At 39.4% G+C, this 13,117-nt stretch overlaps 1 protein-coding gene and 1 long non-coding RNA gene across 4 annotated transcripts in view; one reads left to right on the plus strand and one right to left on the minus strand.

Annotated features, from left to right (window-relative positions):
* Positions 1-13,117, plus strand: part of LOC132394099 (uncharacterized) — a 60,791-nt gene that overhangs the window by 19,497 nt on the left and 28,177 nt on the right. The window lies entirely within an intron of this gene.
* The window catches only part of LOC132394098 (uncharacterized), a 32,117-nt gene that overhangs the window by 8,656 nt on the left and 10,344 nt on the right, over positions 1-13,117 (minus strand). For 2 of the 3 annotated variants that reach the window (XR_009512172.1, XM_059969842.1), the window contains exon 1: positions 962-1,126. The gene's annotated coding sequence lies outside the window, so the exon portion shown is untranslated. Of the gene's footprint in view, positions 1-961; positions 1,127-13,117 lie in introns of those variants that run through there. The other variant, XM_059969843.1, reaches the window with a different exon arrangement.

Consider the following 13,117-nt stretch of genomic DNA (forward strand, 5'->3'; position numbering starts at 1 on the left):
TAATTAAAATGTAAATAGTTGTAACTTTAACATTACATAACAAATTCTCACTGTTTGTGAGAATTACTTGGGGCTTTATAAGGCACTGGTGAGGCCTCACTTGGAGTATTATGACGAGTTTTGGGCCCCTCATCTAAGAAAGGACTGGCTGACATTGGAGAAGGTTCAAAAAAAGTTCATGAAATGATTGCAGGATTGAGAGGATTATCATACGAGGAACCTTTGATGGCTGTGGGCATGTACTCCCTGAATTCCGTGGGGGGGTGGGTTTTGTTGAAACTTATTGACTATTGAAAGGTCCCAATAGAATGAATGTGGAGAGGATGTTTCCCATAATGGTGCAGTCTAAGACCAGAGGACACAGCCTCAGAATAAGGGATGTCCATTTAGAACAGAGGAGGAATTTCTTTAGCCAGTGTGTGGTAAATCTGTGGAATTCATTGCCACAGGCAGCTGTGAGGACCAAGTCATTGGGTATATTTAAGGCAGAGGTTAATAGGTTCTTGATTAGTCAGGGTGTGAACGATTTTGGAGAGAAGGCAGGAGATTGGAGCTGAGAGGGAAATGGATCAATCATGATGAAATGATATGAAATCACCCAGAAACATGGAACATTAATAACTGGTTGTAAGCTATAAATTTCAGTTGTAATAGCCTGTAATCACCCACTTTTACATTAATTCTACCCATACACATTTTATTCTTCCCACCTTCCTATCAACTTCCCCCAGATTCTAGCACTCACCTACACACTAAGAGCAATTTACAGTGCCAACCCACAGATTTTTGGGATGTGGGTGGAAATCTATTCAGTAACGAGGAGAACATACAACACCACACATGAGGTCAAGATTCTGCTATCTACACCACTACTCTGCCAGATAAGTGATCATAACATGTCTCTTGATATACACATCTCATCTGTGAAACAACTTCAGCCTTATATCTAACACACACTTACCTAGCACAGTACGAGGAAATGTATGAGTAGGTTATCCAAGCTTTTCAAGCCTCTAGGTCCTACATGTAACAGGATAGGCTTTGTTAAATAAACTCATTACATCCTTTATAACAAATGCTTGCTGGTCTACTTCTTACTGCATGCCTACCCGGTTAGGAGAGCGCATTCCAGAGGCTACATAGTCCTGTGACTTTATATATTATAGTTACTACTTCCTATCATTACATTCCTGAGCTACAGCTTTGTTGTGAACAACCTTTGATATACAGTATCATCTTTCATACTCCAGTAAACTCCTATTCTTTCAATACCCCCTGCTGTGATGAAACAGCTCAAACCAAACAACTCTGACACTATTAACATAATCTTTGTAAGCCTGTTTTTACAGAAAACTGTGCTTTTCATTCTGGAATTCTCCCTTTTCAATGTGGTCAGTAGCAATGAGGGAAAAAGATAACTTTGGAAACAGTTTGAACCAATGCAGTGTGTATTGTGTTTTGTGTTCGATAGTCTTTCAAGTTCAATGTTCAAGGTCTTTACCATAACTGGATCCTGTGTACCTTGCCATTAATAAGATATCAAGCCAGCACTGATTGTTGCAGAACACCACTGGTCACTGACCTCTAAACAGAATAATACAGTTCCACTATTACCCACTGTTTTCTATGGGCAAGCTAATTCTGAATCCAAACTACCAAGTCACAGTTGATCCCTTGCATCATAATTTTTTTGGAACCTACCATGAAGGACTTGACAAGTGCCTTACTGAAATCCATGTAGACAGCACCCATTGTGCTAGCCTCATCAATCATTTCCATCACCTCCTCAAAACAATCAAGTTTCTAGGACATGACCTGCCTTGCACAAAGCAATTCAAAAGTTTGTAAATCTTAATCCTGTGAATCCTCCCCAGTTTTTCTGACGCTGATGTGAGGCTCACTGGTCTATCATTTTCTATTATCATTCCCATTTCCCTGCTTGAACAGCATTGGCTATTTTCCATTTTCAAGTGAGGATTCAAAAATTGTAATCACACTACCAATAATTTCTTCTTTTGTTTCTTTCATTAACATGGGATATGTCCCATCAGGCCTTGGGACATAAATCCTGATGCTCTTCAAAATACCAAATGATACTTCCTTCCTGATCTCAAAATGCCCTAGCATATTAGCATGCTCCATACTTCCCTCACTAACCTTCATATTCTTCTCCTTAGTGAATACTGATGCAATACTGATCATTTAGTACTTCACCCATATTCTGACTCCATGCATGAATTCCCTCCTTTCTCTGCAGATAAAGAGGCAGCACTTCAGTATAGTAGTTAGCACAACATTATTAAGCGCCAGTGACCAGTTTCAATTCTGCTGCTGTCTGTAAGGAATTTGTGCATTTTCTGGGTGATCCAGTTTCCCCCCACGTTCCAAAGATGTACAAGTTAGAAGGTTAATTGGTCACGTGGGTGCAATTGGGCAGTGCGGACTCACTGAGCCCAAAGGCCCTGTTACTGTGCCGTCTCTCTAAACAATAAAATATAAAGCTTGAGTCTTCTTACCTAGTTATCCTCTTGATTTTAATGTAAGTTTAAAATACCATGGTATTTTCTTTAATGCTGCTTGCCAAGGACGTGTTATGGTCCCATTTGGGCATCCTAATAATATGCTTGAGCTCTTTCCTGCAAACTCTATATTGCTCTAGGACCCGGTCTTCTTTTTGCATCATAAGCCTTACATACATTTCCTTTTTAAGTAGGTTCATAACTTCTCTCATCAGCCAAGATACCCCTACCTGGCTACTTTCATTGTCCTTCCTGCTTACTGGAACATGCCAGTTTTAAACTTTGATTATCTAGTCTTTAATTAACTCCCACATGTCATACATGGACTTGCTTGATAATGGCAGCTCCCAATCAACTCTCCCAGTTGCTGTCTTCTTTCTTCCTTTATCAATCTTTTTATTAATTAAAAAAGTACATGTAGTGTTCTCGCTCAGGTGTAACGGAACGCCAAACTAAACACCGAGATAAACTGTTGTCAATGAAAACAAGGTCGCAGTAAGATTAACCATTTACTGTTCACTCTTCCACATTAAGGTATGGTGAAAACTGTTGATAAAACAATACAAGATTTGTACAGCATTTGTTTCCTTCTTGATATTACATTTACATCGTAAATACTTGCAAGAGTAAAACTACAACAACTACATTACGTTAAAGTGCAGCATACAGTCAGAATCTACCTACGCCATTGACTGCTTTGAATACACTTCAACACAAACTATCCGCAACTCTTTAACTAACGAAAACATAAACCTTATCAACCGTCATTACTTTTAACAGGATCAGCGTTAACATTTTCATTCAACATATCGATTACCTCATGACTTACAGCGTTGTTTTCACTATGTTCCTAGTGCATAGAGAGACACTTTTCTTGCGCTGGACTCGCACATCTGGCCCCCACCTTCCTGTTTCTCCAAACCGGTATTTTCCCGCAAGACGCGGCGAAACCGGATGTGACATCATAGCATGCCACGATATATCACGGACCAACGAATTTACTTTAAACAATCCTAACTTTAACTAGAATGCTAACAAACGAATTACTAAAGCGAAAATATTATAAAATAAATAACTGCCATAAAGGCAACACACTCCCCGCTTGACATTCGTAAGATCACAATGAACATAATACAAAACTTTAGTCTCTAATCAGTCCTTAGGTAGAAGTAGAATGACTTCTGTAACAGGCCTTTGGTAAATTTTTACATCACCTTGGTTGGTAGTTTTCAACTCAACCTTCCAGACATGTTCATCCCTACTAGGGAATGTAGCAGAGATTCTGGCCATTGGCCAGCAGTTGCGGGTGATTTGCTTGTCCCTATGCAGGACTAAATCTCCAACTTGAAGATTCCTGCAGGGTTCTGTCCACTTTTGTCTGTGTTGCAACAAAGGTAGATATTCCTGTCTCCAACGAGACCAGAACCGATTTGCCAGAGCCTGGACCTGTCTCCACTGCTTTAAGTACAAATCCTTATCAGAGAAGTCCCCTGGTGGAGGGGGAGCTCCTGCCTTCTGCATAAGGAGCATTGATAGCAAGAGTATGAAGGGGTTTTCCGGGTCGGAAGACACGGGTAGAAGTGGTCGTTCATTTATAATGGCTGTGACCTCTGCCATTAGCGTGCACAGTACCTCGTGGGTCAATCAGGTGCTTTGCTGCATCTTAGGTTTCCTTTTCAGGGTTTTTTGCAAGGGTGTGAACCATTTGACTGCCTGCTCTTTGTTGTTTGGCAAGCACTGGCGTGGTTCTCTGAAAGCAGTGGGGCAACCCCATTATTTGCTTCATCTCTGAAGACCCTGGTGTCCTTTGTTTTTAAAAAAATGGCATATTGAGCTGATTGAGCAAGTTTATTATCATGCTCAGTTTGAGTGAAGACTGACTGACCCAGCATCTCGTCAGTTACTTTACGTTTGTTAAAGCCTTGTCGTGCTTCCTTAATACACGTGACACTTGTGCAGGGTTGAAAAATTGAATGGCGGCCACTCTCTAGCACATTGGCCTTGAGTGTGCTAACCGTCGGTTTGTGTACATTGCCAGGGCACACCTCTCCTATCACCACCCAGCCTAGATCCAGGCGTTGCGCAAAGGGGACGTCATGTGGTCCATTGACCTGCTGCCTAACCTTGTGCACCCGGATAACTTCTCTTCCTAATAGCAGGAGTATTTCTGCTTTTGGATCCAGTTCTGGGATGTGTTTGGCGATGTGGCAGAGATGTGGCTGGAGTAGCACTGCACTTGGCGTCGGGATCTCAGTGCGGTTATTCAAAATTTCATTGCACTCTAAGAGTGGAGGGAGACAGATGACGACTTTACCATCCAGGGACTTGAGCTGGAAGCCTTCTGCCTTCCTTTCATGAGTTTCCACATTGCCTGAGCAAGTTCTAAGGTAGTATGGGAACTGCTCACTTTCAATGTTGAACAATTTAAAGACTAGTGAGTTCTGGACTTCTGTAATTCTGGACTGACTAGTGAGCGATTGCTCTGATCGTCCAGAATACATAGGCCAGGGGTGTCAAACTCAAATACACAGTGCGCCAAAATTAAAAAATCGGTACAAGTCGAGGGCCGGACTGGTTCAGCGTTTATTGCAAAACTTATTGAAATGAATTTATTACACATATTAACCTGGAACTAACAAAGCTTAGGTTATTGCCTAAAAAAACAACATTGAACATTAAATAAATAAAAATCAGTTGCATTTATTTCTTATGCCTTTATCTGCAGCTTTTCCGGAGTAATTTCTAATGAAAACATTTTTCCACAGGCCAGCACTCTGTGATTCTCACTAGTTTAAGCCAGATACTTGGCATCTCATCTTGGATGCAAGTTCATCAATGTTTGGAGTCAGGCTCTGAGCTGAGAAAATCCTCAGAATTGAGTGAAGGTGTTCATCAGAAAGACAACTCCTGTGTGATGTTTTGTTTATCTTCATCAAAGAGAACAGTTGTTCACACAGATATGTGCTGCCAAACATAGAGAGCATTTGAGCAGCTTGGGTACGCAGCTGGGGCATTGTGTCAGGAATGAAACGTAGAAACTGTGCAGCGCCCACCGAGTCATACTTTGCCTTGAGTGTGTCACTACATTGGAGTTCAATCAGCTCCATTTGTATGTTGGTTGGTGCGCTTTCCACGTCAGCTGCAAATGGATTACTGAGCAGTTCAAACCTGGTTTTTTGGGCTTCAAAGATGGCAAATCGCCATGTGAAGTCGGCACCAAGTATGCTAAGTTTTTCAGCAAACTTTGCACATAGGAACACTGCGGTAGAAACCTGCTCTTTCATAGTTTGGCAACACGGAAAATGGCTCAAGTTTTCTTGCTGCATCTGCGTCTCCCACAGGCGCAGCTTGGTTTTAAAAGCCCTCACTACAGCATACATGTCTGTGATCACATGACCCCACCCCTGAAGCTGCAGGTTGAGCGCATTGAGATGGCTCATGATGTCACACAGAAACGCCATTTCACAAAGCAACTTTTTATCCCGGAACTCTGTTGTGTTTTTCCCTTTGCTTTCCATGAACTGACAGATCTCCTCACGCAACTCGAAACATCTTTTCAGCACTTTTCCTTGGCTTAACCATCGCACCTCTGTGTGATAGGGCAAATCATTATATTCTGAACCCAACTCCTCCAGAAACAACTTGAACTCGCGGTGATTTAAACCTTTGGCTCTTATGAAGTTAATTGCTCATGTTATGGTGCTCATTATATGTTCCATTTTCAAGGCTTTGCCACACAACGATTCCTGGTGTATGATGCAGTGATAAGCTATCAGCTCACCTGCGCCGTTTTCCTCCCGCATCTTCTCCCGGATCCTGCCCACCAATCCACTCTTTTGACCGCACATCGCGGGCTTCTGTTTCTTGTCCAGATGCTTGTATTTGTCATGGTGTTTCGTTTCATAGTGTCGTCTTACATTATATTCTTTAATTACAGCCACACCGTCTCCACACACAAGACAAACAGGTTTGCCCTTTATATCTGCGAACATATACTCTGCCTCCCACCTGCCTTGAAAACCCGTTTTCAAAGTCCACCTTTCGATCAGCCATTTTTGGGGTGAGGGATAGCTGAAAGTTGACCACTGATGAGAGAGTAAGGCAAGTGCGAGCAATGCACTGGCAGTGCATTGTGGGATTTGTAGTATTAGTGGTGCATGCAATATACCGGCCGGCCAGCTCTAATAGAAAAAAAAATTTATTCATTAATGATATTCAGGAAATAAACCAGGGAAACCGAATAAACACTAAAAACCCTGAAAACCTGGTACCTGAATAAACTCAGCATTAGCCATATCATACGCCATAGGCGCTTCGATTACTGGGGCCAGCTTTAATAGTAATTAGATATTATCTCGCGGGCCAAAGATAATTCCACCGCGGGCCGGATTTGGCCCGCAGGCCTTGAGTTTGACATATATGACATAGGCTTTGATGGCCTTGACTTTGGCTCCTTTAGGGTACACCTTAGTGAGGCAGATCTTTGAACAAGAACGGCTTGACTGAGCTTGACCGCAAACTTCTGTACAGCTCGAGCTGACAACAGTTGTCCTGGAGTAAGCCTTTCCCTCCCCGCCGTCCTGTTGTGGGGGTGAAGGAGCGTTGTCGGTTTGCAGTAACAGGCCGGGATGTATGGCCCCATCGTGATTAGTGCTATTACATTCCTGGCACTTCACGACGATCGTACACTCTCTAGCAAGGTGAGAGGTAGAGGAACAGCATTTAAAACATATTATTTTCTCCTTGAGAAGGGCCATCCTCTCTTCAAGGGGTTTTTCCCTAAACGTTCTGCATTTTCTGAGGGGGTGGGGTTTGTTATGCAATAGACAATTCTTGCTAGGGTCGTGGTTGGTTGTAAAGGCTTCAGTCTTAAGCACTGAGACGGGTTTATTAATGTTGAAATTATTCAAAGAGGATTTATCTGGCTTGGTGTAAATTGTACTGCTTCCTTGACCCATGATGCTAGGGTCGTTTCGCTTCTTCTTCGCTTCTTGCACACAAACCTAGTGAAATACTCAAAGGGAGGAAATCGACCATTGTGGTCTTCTTTGTACTCTGAGGCAACAGACACCCACCTGTCCTGCAGCCCAAATGGAAGTTTGTCCACGATTTGTCTAATCCCGGATGGAGTATCTAGATATACTAGACCAGTTGAGTAGCCACCTTCTTTGGCGCCTTGAAAATCCATGAGTAAATCTCCGAGCTCCCTTAACTTAATGTGGTCCTTGGCTGACACGTTAGGAAAATTTTCCAGACGTCGGTATAGTGCCGCTTCAATAATTTCGGGGGCCGCATAGCTCTCCCGAAGTCTCTCCCATGCTTTGCTTAAGGCTAGCTCGGGGTTGTTGATGTACACGGAACGTATGCGTCTCACTTGTTCGCATGATTCTTTCCCCAGCCATTTCGCCATAAGATCCAACTCTTGGGTTGCTCTGAGCTGGATTCCGTCTATAGCGTTGGTGAATGTGGAGTACCATGCACAGTAATTTTCAGGTTTGTCGTTGAACTGGTATAGTTCTGAAGTTTCAAGATCTCGTCGTGCTAAATACTGTGCCAGGGGTTCAATTGCAAGTGGCATGCGGCCTGGGGAAGTATGTCGGCGGGTATATGACCGAGGGCATACATCTGTTATGGAATTTGCTGTTCTGAATTTGGTCTTTGCCTCTCTTCTCCCCAAATCTGGTAAGTTTGGTGTCAAGAAGTACTTGTCATGAGCCCTTTCATTCTTGACTTCATCGCGGAATTGCAAGGGTATATTGTCTTACTTGGATGGATATGATGCAATTGGGCCTGTCTGAAGCTCCTCATGACGTGGGGCGTTATCGTATAAGTATGGAGAGGAAGAACGAATCTCCCAGTCTATTTGAGATTGGACATAGTTGCTTGTGCGTTCCAATTTGGTCTTTTCTGAAGTAGATTTTACTTCAAACAGATCGTGCATTTCTTCAGCATCTTCTATTAACTCTGCTTCCACCCTGGCAGCTTCTTCTTCTCGTTCCAGTGTCAGCACTTCTAACTCTGCCACCATCCTTGCCCTTTCCAACTGGTTTTTGGTTTTTCTGGCAGCCTTTTCCATTTCTCTGGCAGCCGCTTCCTTCTGGTTTTCGGCTTCTCTGGCAGCCGCTTCCATTTTCAATTTTGCTTCTCGTTTGGCGTAGCGCACTCGCACCTTGGCAGATTCTGCTTTAGCTCTTGCGTGGGCGGCCTTACTTGATGATGCCCTACTGTCCCTGTCGCTGGGTGGCAACGACTTGATGCTGGATTGAGTTGTCATTGCAGCACTTGAAACACCTGATAATGCCGCTTTTTCACTACGGGTGTAACGGAACACCGAACTAAACACCAAGATAAACCGTTGTCAATGAAAACAAGGTCGCAGTAAGATTAACCATTTACTGTTCACTCTTCCACATTAACGTATGGTGAAAACTGTTGATAAAACAATACAAGATTTGTACAGCATTTGTTTCCTTCTTGATATTACATTTAAATCATAAATATTTGCAAGAGTAAAACTACAACAACTACATTACGTTAAAGTGCAGCATACAGTCAGAATCTACCTACGCCATTGACTGCTTTGAATACACTTCAACACAAACTATCTGCAACTCTTTAACTAACGAAAACATAAACCTTATCAACCGTCATTACTTTTAACAGGATCGGCGTTAACATTTTCATTCAACATATCGATTATCTCATGACTTACAGCGTTGTTTTCACTATGTTCCTAGTGCGTAGAGAGACACTTTTCTTGCGCTGGACTCGCACATCTGGCCCCCACCTTCCCGTTTCTCCAAACCGGTATTTTCCCGCAAGATGTGGCGAAACCGGATGTGACGTCATCACATGCCGCGATATATCACGGACAACGAATTTACTTTAAACAATCCTAACTTTAACTAGAATGCTAACAAACGAATTACTAAAGTGAAAATATTATAAACTAAATAACTGCCATAAAGGCAACACAGTATGTATATATAAGCAAGAGGAGAATTATCTCAAATATCTTTATCGATAACAATTCATGTAAAAGGTAAAATAAACATTATCAAGATCATACATAGTATTAATCTAATAGTATATAGTAAAAAATAAGATAATCAATTCTCCTCTTATCATTCCATGAAAAGAAGAAAAAAGATAAAGAAACTTTTATAATTTTTATATACATAAAAACCCCCACTAAACAAAAAAAAGGAGAAAAAAAGGGGACTGGGCAGCCCATATTGAGAGTAAAAGCAAGAAAAAAGAGAAACTTTCTGATCAAATCCAAAATTTCGAGAAATTAACTGGAAGAACAATAATTCAAACCATATGAAAATATTGAATAAAAAGTTGTCAGGTTTCTTCAAATTTAAAGGATGTATCAAATGTCCGAATTCTTATTTTCTCTAAACTTAGACAGGACATAATGGAGGTAAGCCAATAAAAGACAGTAGGTGAATTAGAATCCTTCCATTTAAGCAAAATGGCCCTCCTAGCCAATAAAGTTGTAAAAGCTATCATCCATTGAGCAGAAACAGAAATATATCCTGCTTCCGGTGGAGTGGTCCCAAAAATTGCTGTAAATAAATTCAACTGTAGGTCCAAATTCCAGACTTTTCATAAAGTTTTAAAGACTTCTTTCTAAAAATTATCTATTTTGATACAAGACCAAAACATATGAGTTAAAGTAGCCACCTCAATATTACATCTGTTGGAAATAGGATTAATATTGGGAAAGATACGGGCTAATTTATCCTTTGATATACGTGCCTGATGTACTACCTTGAACTGTATCAAGGAACGACGGGCACAAATAGGTGAAGTATTTACCAAATGAAAAATTTTATCCCGTTGATTATCTGAAAGTGACTCCCAAAATTCCAATTCCCACGCATTTTTTATTTTATCATTAGATACCTTTCGCAAATTCAATAACCATTTATAAATTACTTATTTATAAATTACTAACTGATATAGCTATCAGTTCTTTTTGAAATGGTTTAACCCGAAAAAGAGTATCTGAAATATTGGGTGAATAAGCAGAGGGAAAATTTGGAAGTAAACTACGTAAAAAATTCCTAATTTGTAAGTATCTAAACAAGTGTGCATTAGATAAGTCATATTTGTCCACTAACTAAGTGAAAGACAATCCCCCATAAACAAGTCTAAAAAAGTTATTATTCCTTTGGTTTTCCAAATTAAAAAGGTCTGATTGGAAATTGATGGTTTAAAAATAATTAAGATGGATTTTACTAGAAAGAACAAAGTTATTAAACTCAAAAAATCTACGAAACTGAAACCAAATTCTTAATGTATGTTTAATAATGGGATTGAGGTCTCAACTACCAATCTTAGAAAGCAAAAAAGGAAGAGAAGCTCCTAGTAAAGAGGTCAAAGAATACTCCTTCACCAAGTTTTTGTCCAGGTCCATCCATAAAGGACAGTCATGTATGTCTGAATAATAAATCCAAAACGAAATATATATTGAATATTAATTGCCCAGTAATACATTCTAAAATTTGGCAAAGCTATACCACCATGCTTTTTTAATTTCTGCAATAGAGGTTTACTCAATCTAGGATTGTTATTATTCCAAATATAAGATAAAATTTTAGCGTCTATTCTATCAAAAGGCAGTTTAGGAACAAAGTAAGGGATTGCTTGGAATACATATAAGAACTTCGGTAACACTATCATTTTAATAGCATTAATTTGACCAATTAGTGATAACATCATAGGAGACCATTTAGAAAGTATTTGTTGTGTGTATTCAATTAATGGAAGAATGTTATATTTATACAGGTCCTTAAAATTTTTGGTAATTTTAATACCAAGATAAGTAAAGTTATATTTAGCAATGCTAAAAGGAATTTGATCATATTGATTCAAGTAGTTATTAATAGGAAATAACTTTCACTTTTATGCAAATTTAATTTATATCCAGAAAAAATACTAAATTTAGAAAGTATAGATAACGTAGGAGAAATAGATTTCTTAGGATCTGAAATATAAACTAACAAGTCACCTGCATACTACAAAACCTTATGCATTTTATCTTCTCTCTTAATACCTTGAACATTGTTGGAGTCTCAAAGAGCAATAGCAAGAGGTTCTAAAGCCAGGTTGAATAACAGTGGACTAAGAGGACAACCCTGCCGGGTACCTCTGTATAGCCTAAAATAAGGAGATTTTTGATTGTTAGTTATAACTGCCACCATAGGAGCTTGGTAGATCAGCTTAATCCAGGAAATTAAATCTTTCTAAAACCTCAAATAAATAAGACCATTCTATCCTATCAAAGGCTTTCTCTGAATCAAGGGAAACATCACATTCAGATTCTTTAGATGGTGAGGAATGAATAATGTTAAATAATCACAGAATATTAAAATATGAATATCTATTCTCAATAAATCCAGTTTGATCCTTAGAAATAACCTTAGGTAAAATTTTCTCAAGCCTGTTAACCAAAATCTTAGAAAGAATTTTAGAATCCATATTTAATAAGGAAATTGGTCTGTAAGAGGCACATTCAGCTAAATCTTTTTCTTTTTTGGGAATTAATGAAATTGATGACTCATAGAAAGTTTTTGGGAGGGTCCCAGAGGATATAGAATCGGTGAAAATTTGGCATAAATGAGCTGTAAGTATTTCAGTAAATGTCTTAAAAAATTCTACTGTAAATCCATTCGGTTCCAGAGCTATACCTGATTGAAAAGAGGATATAGCCCTTGCTATTTCTTCTCGTTTAATAGGTGCATCTAATGTATTCATATCTTGAATAGAAATTTTGGGTATATTCAATCCTTGCAAGAATCTATTCAGAAAAGTAGTGCTGTCTGGAAAATCAGATTTATAAAGCTTAGAGTAAAAATCCAAAAATAGCTTATTAATTTCCTGACAATTTGACATTTCAGTTCTATCAGTTCTTTGTACTTTCAAAATCTGCCTTCTAGCCATAGTTGCTTTAAGTTGACTGGCCAACAATTTACCTGACTTATTCCCATGTATTTAAAATTGACTTCCAGATGTCAAAAGTTGCTGCTCAATGAGAAAAGTCAAAAGCAGATCATGCTGTGTTTGAAGTTCCACCCTTTCCTTATATAGATCTTCTAGGTGTTACTGAATAAACTTTATCTATTTCTTTAATTCTGTTAGTAATCATTAAAAGCTCCGCTTTAGTTTTCCTTCTTAAAGCTACTGAATATGAGATTATCTGTCCCCTAAGAAAAGATTTCATCGCATCCCAAATAAACAAATTTGACATACCCTCAGTTGTATTTAACACAAAAAAATTGAGAAATTTGCTCTGTAATAAAACTTACAAATGCTGAATCATGCAGCAGTGTAGCACTAAATCTCCACTGAGATGCATTCCGTATATTATCAGGGAATTTCAGTATTAGTTTTGTGGGCGCATAATCCGACAACACAATAGCGTCATACGCACAGTCAGCAACAAAAGCCATCAATCGCGTATCCAACAAAAAAATCAATTCTTGAATATTTATGATGTACATGTGGAAAAAAAGAAAAATCCTTATCTTTAGGATGGAGAAATATCCAAATATCGACCAAACCGTATTCTAGTAAAAAAGAATACGGTT

The sequence above is a fragment of the Hypanus sabinus genome, chromosome 5 (assembly GCF_030144855.1).
Source record: "Hypanus sabinus isolate sHypSab1 chromosome 5, sHypSab1.hap1, whole genome shotgun sequence".
Classification (NCBI taxonomy): domain Eukaryota; kingdom Metazoa; phylum Chordata; class Chondrichthyes; order Myliobatiformes; family Dasyatidae; genus Hypanus; species Hypanus sabinus.